This window comes from Nycticebus coucang, chromosome X (genome assembly GCF_027406575.1).
Source record: "Nycticebus coucang isolate mNycCou1 chromosome X, mNycCou1.pri, whole genome shotgun sequence".
Taxonomy (NCBI): Eukaryota; Metazoa; Chordata; class Mammalia; order Primates; family Lorisidae; genus Nycticebus; species Nycticebus coucang.
In genome coordinates, this window is record NC_069804.1 from 22,854,905 (window position 1) to 22,868,129 (window position 13,225).

A 13,225-nucleotide genomic window follows, 5' to 3' on the forward strand; every position below is an offset into this window, starting at 1 on the left:
ATGGACATCACCCTGAATACAGTCCATTTGGAAAACTCGAAGAACAACCAGGTGGATTTGGAGCCAGAGAAACATGGTAAGTCATACATATGGGGTATCTGTGTACACCCTGGCAACTCCTGTAGGAGGCACCTGCGAGAAATACTTTGGCAATAAGGGATTGGGGAAGGGATTTAACATCATTGGCTCTTGCTAGTGATTCACACGAGAGCATGGAAGTATGTACATCACTGGTTAGCAGTCTCCACACCTGTGGCATAGGTGGCCATGGGATTACTTATATAAATAGCTTCGGGAGCAGTTAGCCGGGGCTCCTCCTTTGGCTCTGCTTCTTGCTTGGAAGATGCCTGATTGGTGCTCCCCTACTAAGACTGCTGCTGAGAGATTGCTGCTGAGAAGCTCGCTCCTACTAATATTGACTGTGACTTCTAAGGTGCTTTGGCACCCAAGACCTGAACAAGACCTACTCTGAGTAAGCTGGCAAAGCAGCCTGCCTCCAGACAGTTGAGTGGGCCAGGGCCAGAGACCTAGTGTCCCAGCTCCAACGAGGCCCTGGGTTGGGGCAGAGACACAACATCGCAGGCCCCAACAAACTCCTTCAAAAATGAGATAAAGGGACACTAGATTGCCTCTACCACAATTTCCCAAAATTCTTACCTGTCCCCTTTTTTCTCTTTATCTGTCATATTCCTCTTTTTCATTACTTCTCCCTGCTTTTCTCTTCTCATTCATTACACAAAGGAATATCTATAAGGAATGCTTATAGATTGGGCCTCAGGTCAGAGGCCCAATTCTACGAGACTTTCCTAGGGCTCTGGGCCTCAACTAGGCCATCCTCCCTTCCTTTTCATGATCAACTTCTCCCATTTACAAATTATAAATCTCTTAGAATGAAAAATACTTGTGACTCTTTGCAACCTTGTATTATAAAACCATTTCTTTAGTATGCTACCAACAGCAAAAGCAACCAAAGAAAAACAATTGAATTGGAAATCATCAAAATTAAAACTTTTTGTTTCAAAGAACAGTATCAAAAGATTGAAAAAACAATCCACAAAATGAGAAAATAGGTCAGTGCCTGTGGCTCAGTGAGTAGGGCACCGGCCCCATATACCAAGGGTAGTGGGTTCGAACCCAGCCCCGGCCAAAACATGTCTCCTGACATCCTACACAACAAACAAATTTCCATCTGAATATGTTCCGACTGTTTTTGACAACTAGGCAGTCACAGTTATGATTGGTAGAGAGCCATATACTCTTAGACTTTTTTATACTGCAGGGCAAGAGGATTTTGACAGATTACAACCACTGAGTTATCCAAAAACAGATCTATTTCTAGTCTGTTTTTCAGTGGTCTCTCCGTCCTCATTTGAAAATGCGAAAGAAAAGTGGGTGCCTGAGATAACTCACCATTGTCTAAAGACTCCTTTCTTGCTTTTTGGGACCCAAATCGATCTCAGAGATGACCCTTCTACTATTGAGAAACTTGCCAAGAACAAACAGAAGCCTATCACACCAGAGACTGCTGAAAACCTGGCCTGTGACTTGAAGGCTGTCAAGTATGTAGCATGTTCTGCACTTAACACAGAAAGGCCTAAAGAATGTATTTGATGAAGCAATATTGGCTGCCCTGGAACCTCCAGAACCAAAAAAGAGCCGCAGGTGTGTGCTGCTACACAGATGTGTGCCACTATCAACATCCCTCCAGAGCCCTTTCTGCACAGATGGTGTTGGCATCATACTAATAGCAATGTTTAAATCAAACTAAAGCTAAAAATTAAAATTTGTTTTTCAATAATGACAAATGCTCTGCACCTACCCACATGCACTCGTGTCAGAGGAGGTCCCTAGGTACGGCCTCCCCCTTTCTCCTCCCAGTACTAGTTAATTTTGAGTAATTGTGTATTGTCAGAAAAGTGATCAGTACTATTTTTTGTTTTGTTTCCAAAAAAAATTTTTTTTTTAAAGCAAGGCATGCTTGTGATGACTCTGTAACAGACAAATTTGAACTGTTGAAGCTGCTACCTGGTTCCACTCTAGAGAGTAATATGGGACATCTTAGTGTTCTTTTTTATTTCCTCTGTTTTGGGGGGTAATGTGGGGGGTTGTTTTTTAGTTGTTTTTTTAATTCATTGACTAGTGGATAGCCCTTAAGGGGAAGAGGATGGATTGATTCCACATTCCAGATCTAGTTTAGAAAAACATGTTCCCCATCTGGTGCTCTTAGGAAGGAGTATAGTAAATGCTTCATTTATATAACATACTCCTTTTTGAAAGTTGCCTTTTCTCCACCCTTGAGTAGATCCAGTATTTGATGAAACTCATGAAAGTGGGTTCTTGCCCCTCTTTTCTAGGATGCACTATATATGTGACTGTAACTTTCAAGGAAATTTGTTTGCCATTTGCTGATTTTCTTTGGAAATTAATTTCTAACTTCTTTCACTGATAAATGAAAAGTATTGCACCTTTGAAATACACCAAATGGACTGAGTTCATAATTAAAAAAATTTCTTTTCCTGTCCAAAAAAAAAAAAAAGTCAAACACAGGGTTAACCATATGGTACAGCAATTCCAGTCTAGGTATATGCTGAAAAGAATTAAAAACATATGTTGACTCAGTGCCCATAGCACAGTGGTTACGGTGTCAGCCACATTGACAGGCTTGAACCCGGCCCGGGCCAGCTAAACAACAATGACAACTGCAACAAAAAATAGTTGGGCGTTGTGGCAGGTGCCTATAGTCCCAGCTACTTGGGAGGCTGAGGCAAGAGAATCACTTAAGCCCAAGAGCTGGAGGTTGTTGTGAGCTGTGATGCCACAGCACTCTACCTAGGGCCACAAAGTTGAGACTCTGTCTCAAAAAAAAAAAAAAATAATAATGCTCACACAGAAATTTATCCTCAAATATTTACAGCAGCATTAGTCGTAATAGGCAAAATATGGAAACAATCCAAATGTCCATCAGCTGATCAATGTGCAAACAAAATGTGCTATAAGTTTACAATAGATTACTTTTCACCCATAAAAAGAATGAAGTATTGACATGTACTACAACATGCATGAACCATGAAACATTATGCTGCATGAAAGCAGCTGTCCTCAAGAGACCATATGATTCCATTTATAGGAAATATCCACAATAGGCAACTCCATAGAGTCAGAGAGTAAATTAGTGGTTGTCAGGTAACAAGGAGTAGGAGACATCGAAAGGGACTGCTAAAAGGTACAGGGTATCATCTGTAGTGATGAAAACATTATGGAATGAGAGAGTGGTAATCACTGAATAATTGTGGAAATACTAAAAGAAACTTGAAAATGGCAAAGTTTATGTATAGTATGAATTCTATTTCAAAAAACAATTAAAATTATTAAACAATAAGAATCATTTATCAAACTTACAGTTTGTGTGAGTCACAAATTCAGGAATGGCAGAGCTAGGAGGTTCTGGCCCACCATCTTCTGAGGCTGTAGTCAAGATGTCAGCCAGAGTTGCAGTCAGTGGAATCCACTGGAACTGGAAGATCTGCTTCCAAAGTGGTTTCTTCCCACCTGGGTCTCTCCAGAAAACACTGGAATGTCTTTAAGATGTGGTGGATGATTTCTCATAGAATAAGGGAGGGACAAATGTTGCTTCCCCACTCTCAAGAAAATAACACAGTTTTCAGAAACCTGGACTATTTGAGAGCCCATGGCAGGAGTCACATGATGACTTCTCAGCTAGGCACAACCTATATTTCCAGTAATTTTTACATAGCCCTTTAAATACGAAAGAAAAAAGCCTCCTTGAAAAAAAACACTGATCTAAAAATCCCTGATTAAAAGGTGGGAAAGAAATTCATACTGGAGATGACCTTCTTAGAACAAGGAGGCAACTAACTCAGAGAAAGCTTTAGCAGGCACACAAGTGGCCGGGTCTGCATGTACCCTAATAACTCACAGAAAAATGGGAAGAAGGGATACTGGCCTTCTCTCCTCTCTATAGCTCCCCATTCCATGGTTTTCTTTCCAAGCCCTCTTTTTCCTCCATTTTTCTTAATTACCTATTGTTTTCTTTGTTTTCCCCTCTCCTTTCCCTTCTTCTTCCTTTTCGCAACCATTTTCCCAAAGACTATATATAAAGAATGGGTCGAGGCCCCAGTGGTACAAAACTTTCCTAGGGTAACCTGGGGTCATAGAGTTTCATTGTAACCCACTTCCCCATTCTCATGTATCTATCTATCTCTCTCTCTCTCTCTCTCTCTGTCTCTCTCTCTCTCTCTTTTTGAAACTCTCACTCTGTGCCCTGGGTAAAGTGTCATGGCATCACAGGTCACAGCAAACACAAACTCTCAAACTCCAGGCCTCAAGCAATCCTTCTTGCCTCAGCCTCCTAAGTAGCTGGGACTACAGGTGTCCATCACAACTCCCAGCTTGTTTTTCTAATTTTTTGGTAGAGACAGGATCTCTCTCTTCCTCAGACTGGTCTCGAACTCCTGAGCTCAAGCTATCTACCCACCTTGGTCTCCCAGCATGCTAGGACTACAGGTGTGAGCCACCATGCCTGGCCCTCATCTTTCTTCTGTATAGGGTTTCATAAAATATATACACCTGCAAATGATCTGGGCCTTAACAAAGACATCCTACCTCCCCTTAATGATAAGGTTCTCATTAACATTCTCAGTAGTTATTTACTGGGAATATAGTATGTGTCAGACATTCTAATTGTTACTGAGAATACTACTATGAGCAAAACAGACAAAACTCTATCATTGAGTTTACAGCCTAATGGACATTTACCACATAACCACTGAGATGTATAATTACTAACTTTGATAAATACTCTAAAGGAAAAAGAAATGCAAAAATGATCAAGTTTTCACATTTTACAAAAGAAACACAAAATACTAATCCCTCTCAAATCTGAAGATAATGCATTGCAAAAAAAGTAGACCACTGGAACAATGAAGAATCTGGAAGCTGAACATCTGAGCTCAAAGCCAGGCTCCGCCAATTTCTAGCATGGTATCCTTTCCTAGGCTCAAGTTTCCTCCTCTCTAAATTAAGAGGGCAATTCATGTTACATAGTACCTGGATTTCAGCCAGATCCTGGGGTTGACTTTCTCCCTGCCAATATCAAGACTTCTATCTTATTGTTTTCTGGACTCCTAGGATGCTCATCCCACTTTCCTAAACCATCTTCCTCTACTCAGGACGCTTCATTTAGTTATACCCTCCTCATCTTCATAGGCTCAAACATCACTTCCTTAGGAAAATCTTCCCTGACTATTCACCCACCTCCATGATGACACAGGCTAACTCCAATGCCTACAGGGGTCTTCAAACTTTTTAAACAGGGGGCCAGTTCACTGTCCCTCAGACCGTTGGAGGGGCGGACCATAGTTTTTTGAAAAAACTATGAACAAATTCCTATGCACAGTGCACATATCTTATTTTGAAGTAAAAAAACAAAATAGGAACAAATACAATCACATGGCCCGATGTGGCCCATGGGCCGCAGTTTGATGACTCCTGCCGGTAGGCCCACAGAAGCCTACAATTTCCCTTTACTGCACTTTACCAGTTTACATTTAAAATTCTATGTTTTTTTGAGAGAGGGTATCTACTGCCCTGGCTAGAGTGTGGTGGCATCATCATAGCTCACTGGAGCCTCAAACTCCTGGGTTCAATTGATTCTCCCACCTCAGTCTCCTGAGCAGCTGGGACTACAGGCATGCACCAACATTCTCAGCTAAGTTTTCTATGTTTGGTAGATATAAAGTCTTACTCTTTCTCAGTATGGTCTCGAACTCCTATAACCTCACGTAATCCTCCCACCTTGGCCTCCCAAAGTGCTCAAATTACAGGCATGAACCACTATGCCCAGCCTACATTGATACATGTATGTGACTATTGACTTCATATCTGTGTCACTGTAATTTTAGCTTAAAAATGGCTAGAACGGGGCGCCGCCTGTGGCTCAGTGGGTCGGGTGCTGGCCCCATATACTGAGGTTCGAACCCAGCCCCGGACAAACTGCAAAAAAAAAAATAGCCGGGGATTGTGGTGGGCGCCTATGGTCCCAGCTACTCAGGAGGCTGAGGCAAGAGAATCACCTAAGCCCAGGAGCTCGAGGTTGCTGTGAGCTGTGATGCCAGGGCACTCTACCAAGGGCGATAAAGTGAGACTATGTCTCTAAAAAAAAAAAAAACAAACAAAAAAATGGCTGGAATGTGTCCACTTTGTTTTTATTGATCCTAAATATAGTGTCTAGTACATAACAGGTAAGAAGTATTTCTGAAATTAAGCAATTAATCCAGGATCCTTTTTTAGCAGCTATATTTCTATGAGTATGACCAGGATGCACCATGAAAGGATGATGTCTCAATTGGAGAATAAAAAGAGAAATGACAATGTTGGGCAGTGGGGCAGGTATACGCTACAAGAAAGCAGCTTGACAGTCATACCCTTGATTTTTTTTAACAACTTTATTTTGAGACAGGGTCTTGCTCTGTCTCACAAGATGGAGTATACTTGGCTTAATCATGGTTCAGTACAGCCTTAAAGTTCTGGCCTCAAATGATCCTCCTGCCTCAGCCTCCTAAATAACTGGGAGTATCGGTACATGTCATTGTAAATGGCTAATTTTTCTTATTTTTTTTAAAGACAGGGTCTCACTATGTTGCCAGGCTAATCTTGAACTCCTGGCCTCAAGCAATCCTCCCTCTTCAGCCTCCCAAAGTGCTGAGTACAGGCATGAGCTACCATGCCCAGCCAATCTTTTAGAAAGTTGTTTGTTTTTTTAATTGAGACAGAGTCTCATTTTGTCACCCTTGGTAGAGTGCCATGGCATCATAGCTTGCAGCAACCTCCAGCTCTTGGGGACAAGCGATTCTCTTGCCTCAGCCTCCCTAGTAGCTGGGACTACAGGCACCTGCCACAACAACCAACTATTTGTTTGTTTGTTTAGCAGGCCTGGGCCATGTTTAAACCCACCAGCCATGGAGCATGTGGCCAGCACCCTAACCATTAAGCTACGGGCACTCCACTTAAGTTTTTTTAAGATTTAAGAGTTTTAAGATTTTTTTTTAAAAGCTTATTATAGAAAAACACAAGTCTCTGGCTTGTGAGAAATGCTTAAGAGAGTGTTCCAGTCATTGGATGCTATCTCTTATTCATTCTAACTTAGGTAAATTAAAGTGAAATTCATGCTCATAATTTTCCCTTCTCCCATCCTTTCCCACTACTGAACCCTGCCTACATGTACCAATGACAAAGCACCAAAAATTTCCATATTGGCCTAAGGGCTACTTTCAATGTTCACACCATCTAGTCAACTGCTCATGATTCTCTGCTTCATGAGCATTTGCTGAGTACCCTAGTACTACTTTTAAACTACTACTTTTTAAACTGATTCTGGTATTTTCTAATATGAATTAGAAGAGTAACAATGTTTTTATCAGAAACTGTACTAAGACTTTACTCTTTAGGTCTGAAACAGAAATAAATATTTCTTAAACTCACAGTTTGTATGGGTCACATATTCAGAAACAGCTGAGCAGGGAGGTTCTGACCCGGGGCATCTCATGAGGCTACAGCCAAGATATCAGCTGGGGCTGCAACATCAGCATTAACCTGAGCTGAAAGATCTACTTCTAAGGAGGTAAAGTCACAAGCCTGGCAAGGTAGTGCTGGTAGTTCAAGGGAGGCCTCAGTTTCTTCCCACATGAGTCTCTCCAGAGGCTGTCTGAATGCCCTCACAACTTGGTGGATGACTTATCCTGCAATGAGAAAGGAACAACTGTTGCTTCCCCATTACCTCAAGCAAATGACAAAAGCTTATGAAAGCTTTGCTTATAGCTCCTGTAGGTTAAGGATCACAGGGACTAGTATCTGACTCACACAAGTCTAGAGACTGGAGCTAGAAAAACTTGCAGAAGGAACAATAAAATGGCAGCCTTGAATGTAAACTGAACTGCCAGCAAATGCAGAAAAATCTGTGTTTCCAAGGAAGAAATGTGGAAGAAATGTGGATCCCACAGAAGAGAATGGTCTGAGATACTCTTAAAAGTAAAAGTAGCTAAGTGTGCCACCCAGAGAGGTGGAAGGATTCCAACACAGGGATAAGGCACAATGGGCCTAGGGACTAAGGGGGAGTCTAAGTGGCCAGTCAGGGGAAAGATACTGGATATGGCAGGAGCCTACACTTGCAGTCCCCCAAGGAACCTGCAAATGTCCTTAGGACTGTATCAGACAGGGATTTCCTCCTTTTCACCAATCACCAAGGCAATATTGCAACTTTGCCAACTACACACATGTATGCCCTTCTCCCACAATTCTCACACTTTATGGGTTACCACTATAAATTAGAAACATTGTGTGATCAAGTCAAGTTAATACACAGTCACTTATGTGACCACTAATATTTGTGATCGTCACTGTAATTTTAGCTTGATAACAGCAGAAACATCTGTCTTGTTACTGCTGCCTTCCAAGACAGTGCCTGGCATATAGTAGGTACTTGAAAAGTGTCCTTATCCCTACCTCACATCATATATAAAAATGAATTCAATGGATCAAATACCTAAATTTCTAAAACCTATAACTATAAAACTCTCAGAAGGAAACACAGGATGTATTTTTATGACCTTGAATTAACCAACGGCTTCTTAAATGTTAAAAAAAGAAGCAACAAAAAATATAGATAACTTGGACTTCATCAAAACAAAACCTTTTGGCATCAAAGGACACTAACAAGAAAGTGAAAAGACAACCCACAGAATGAGAGAAAATATGTGCAAATCATACATCTAATAAGGATCTAGTACCCAAAATATATAAAGAACTCAGGTGGCACCTGTCCCATATGCCAGAGGTGGCAGGTTCAAAATATATAAAGAACTCTAACAATTCAATGACAAAAAAAAACCAATTATTAAATGGGGAGAAGACTGAAGTCGACTTTTCTCCAAAGATGACATATAGCCCAGGCATGGTGGCTCACACCTGTAATCCCAGCACTCTGGGAAGCTGAGGTGGGTGGACTATTTGAGCTCAGGAGTTTAAGACCAATCTAAGCAAGAGCAAGAGCCCGTCTCTACTAAAATAGAAAATTTAGCCAGGTGTTGGGGCAGGCGTCTGTTGTCCCAGCTACTTGGGAGGGTGAGGCAAAAGGATTGCTTGAGCCCAAGAGCTTGAAGTTGCTATGAGCTATGATGCCATGGCACTCTACCCAGGGCAAGAAAGATTCTATCTCAAAAAAAAAAAAAAAAAGATATAAAAATGGCCAAAGAACACATGAAAGGATTCTCAACATCATTAGTCATTTGGAAAATGTAAATCGAAACCACAAGGAGATGGCTCAGCACCCAGAGCTAGCAGGTTCAAATCCAGCCCCGGCCTGCCCAACAACTGCAACAAAAAAATAGCCAGGCATTGTGGCGGGCACCTGTAGTCCCGGCTACTTGGGAGGTTGAGGCAAGAGAATCACTTAAGCCCAAGAGTTTGAGGTTGCTGTGAGCTGTGATGCCACAGCACTCTACACAAAGCGACAGCTTGAGACTCTGTCTCAAAAAAAAAAACACAAGGAGATATAACCTCATATCCATTAGGATGACTATAACCAAAAAAAATGGATAATAATTGTTGAACAGGATATACAGAAATTTGAACCTCCACATATAGCTGATGTCAGTTAACAACAATGCTGACTTGGCACCGTAGCTCAGTGGTTAGGGTGCCGGCCACATACACCAGGGTTGGCAGGTTCAAACCCAGCCCGGGCCTGCCTGGGCCTGCTAAACAACAACAAAAAATAGCCAGGCATTGTGGTGGGCACCTATAGTCCCAGCTACTTGGGAGGCTGAGGCAAGAGAATTGCTTAAGCCCAAGAGTTTGAGGTTGCTGTGAGCTCTGACGCCATAGCACTCTACTGAGGGTGACACAGTGAGTCTCGGTCTCAAAAAAAATAAAATTAAATAAAATTAACAGCAGTGTTGCTATGGAAAACACTTGGAAGATCCTCAAAAAGTTAAGCATAGAGTTACTGTAGGGCCCAACAATTCCAGTCTATGTATATACCCAACAGAACTGAAAACATGTTCACACAAAAATTTATACATGAATGTTCATAGAATCATGGTAGCCATATTACTATTCATGGTAGTCTCAAAGTATAAACAACTCAAATATCCATTAACTTATGAATAGGTAACTGAAATTGGTATATCCAACAATGGAATCATAAGAAGGAATGAAGTACCATTACACACTATAACATGGATGAACTCTGCAAACATTAAGCTTAAGTGAAGGAACCAGACACAGAAGGACAAATATTGTATGATCCTGTATATGAAATACCTAAAGTATTTAAATTCAGAGAGACAGAAAGTAGAATGTTGGTTTCCAGGGCCTGGGGGAGGAAGCAATAGAAAATTAGTGTTTAATGGAAGATTTAAAAAAGTATGGATGATGATAGTGGTAAGTGCACAAAAATGTGAGGGTACGTAATGCCACTGAACTACACAGTTAAAAATGATTACAATGGCTCAGCACCTATAGCTCAGTGAGCAGGGTGCTGGCCACATACACCAAAGCTGGAGGGTTCAAGCCCAGCCCAGGCCTACCAAACAATGACAACTGCAACCAAAAAATAACTGGGCACTGTGATGGGCGCCTGTAGTCCCAGCTACTCCAGAGGCTAGGCAAGAGAATTGCTTAAGCCCATCAGTTGGAGGTTGCTGTGAGCTGTGACGCCACAGCACTCTACCGAGGGCAACATAATGAAACGCTGTCTCAAAAAAAAATGGTAAACATTAGCTTATGTATATTTTACCATAATAAATTACCAATACATGATATGTGGATGAACTTTGAATATACTATGTTTAAAAGAAGCCAGACACAAAAGGCCACGTATTTATATGATTCTATTTAGAAGAAATGTTCAGCATATGCAAGTCTATAGAAAGAGACAGATTAATTGTTGCCAGGGGATGGGGAAAGAGAGTAATTAGGGGTGATCAATGGATGATTAATAGTTATGGGGTTTCTTTTGGGGTGAAAGAAATGTTCTGGAATCAGGTAGTGGTGAGCACAAAGCACATCGTGACTATATTAACAACCATTGAATTATCCACTTTAAAACAAGAACAATCATTGTTTTGCAAATTTTATCTCAAATTTTTATAAATTGAACTAAAAGTCTTCACCCAGAATGAGTAATCTAGGTGTAAGATAGAAGCTATCCTTTTTATGACCTAGCCTCAAAAATAACAAAGCATTACTTTCGCCATACTCATCAGAAACGAGTCCCTAAATCTGGCCCACATTCAAAATTAGGCTTTACATGTATCCTATCATTTCAGTTTCACAACCTGGGGAAATTATTATTGTTTTCAGTCTGCAGATGACAAAACTGAGGCTGAGAGGTTAAATAAATTTCTCAAGGCCACAGGGCCAGTAACTGGTGGCAAAGCTCAGGTTTGAAACTAAAAATAGCTGAACCAACAACTTGTGCTATTAATCACCATAAGTGGTGCTTCTTAACCAGACATACCCATTTATAAAGGCAATTGGAGCCCCCAAGGACCTGTTAAATCATTTCTAGGGCTGTGATCCCTGCACTTAAATGTTTTTAAGCTTCCCAGGTGCTTCCAAGGTATATCCTATGTTCAGAACTACCCCTCAGTGTCTAATGGTTTTGTATTATTAATATGGACAACTGACTCCAGCCAGACGCTAAGTGCCTTGAGCACAGGGTCCCCACCTCAAACTTCCTTGTCATGTCACTGTGACAGCACAATAGCCACACAAATATCATTGGATGGGAGGAGTCAGAGCAACTGCTACCCAGACTATCAGCTGCCAAGGGGCTTCAGTGTAACAGAGGATGAGCAGCCTGAGAGCTGGCCAACCTGGTCGCTCTCTCCAGAGGGCAGGGAAGTTCACTGGGGCCCACTTCATGGGCAGTCCCTACTGCTAGGTAGAGCATCTCAGCTTAGCCCAGGGCAAAGAGGCACAGAGACACAGCACTGTCCCCAACCTTCCTTTCCAGGTCCAAACTCAGAGGCCCACCTCAGGGCCTAGAATTCACAGAGGCTTGTGCCTGTTTGTCCAACAGTCACCATGGATCACCGAAGCCGACTCCGCGGCATAGGCCTCAACCGAATCCCTGGGCCTCAGTTCCGAGTCCCCCGGGCTCCACTCCCCTTTCACGTGGAACAGGAGGCCAGGGAAGGAGAAGAGTGGGAGCGAGAGACACCTCGCCAGAGGCCTCCTACCTACAGCCCCCCAGAAAGTGAAGAGCTGCAGGACAATGTTATGGGTAAGGATATGCTCTCTCTCCCCTGACAGAAGGGGGATGGCTGGCTTCTTTTTCATCCCTTGCCTACAGGAAGCAGAAAGCAGAGCATACAAAGGGAAAGAGTTTGGTTGAGGGTCTAATGAAGGAAAGACAGTGTTAGAATGGCTAATACCCCCAGAATGAGTTTGGTTGAGGGTCTAATGGAGGAAAGACAGTATTAGAATGGCTTCTGCTGGATTCAAAAAGATATAAGGAGCTCGCGGAAAGACAGAGGGGATCCTGGGGGCATAAAAGCTACTGATGGCTCCTGTCTTTCGAGTGTGTGCTGTGGTTTCACCTCCCATCCTAGCAAGTGAATGGCTGATGAGCTATTTGTCAGAAGACAGAACAACAATGTGCTGTGACAGAGGGCTTTCTGGCAACTTTTCAAGTCTTAATTTTAAAAAAGAAAACACACACCTTGAGACAGGCATTAAGTCACCAAACTGCCTGTTTGCCCTGTACGTAGTTCCTTTGGAGATGGAAGAAAAGAAATGGTCTAGAGTAGATAACTGCTTTTACGCCTTTCTTCTCCCAAGTTTTCCAAAGTCTGGAAAAAAGCTACCTGCACAGAGGAGTGTCACGGCACTGTTCACACAAATCGCTGCAGGAAAAATAATAAAAATGTCTGTTAGTGAGATGAAATACCAGCTAGTCAAGCAGAAAGGTTAGTGTCCACGTTGGTGGGGGTATCTTTGTAGCAGGATGAAAAGGTTTCCTCCTACGGGCAGGAGACTACCTCAACAACAGGAAGCCGCTGACCAGTGAAGCAGTGTGGAAGAACCACATGCGGAATTGATGAGAGGCTCTAAAACAGTGCAGAGGGCAGGGCAGGGGACCTGTGACCGGCAAAGGTGCGAGGCCCACACTGGAGAAGCCGTTAAGTCCAGGGGAAAGGTAATG

At 42.3% G+C, this 13,225-nt stretch overlaps 1 pseudogene; it reads left to right on the top strand.

The window, feature by feature from the left end:
- Positions 1 to 13,121, top strand: LOC128576716 (cell division control protein 42 homolog; annotated as a pseudogene).
- The last annotated feature ends 104 nt before the right edge of the window (positions 13,122 to 13,225 follow it).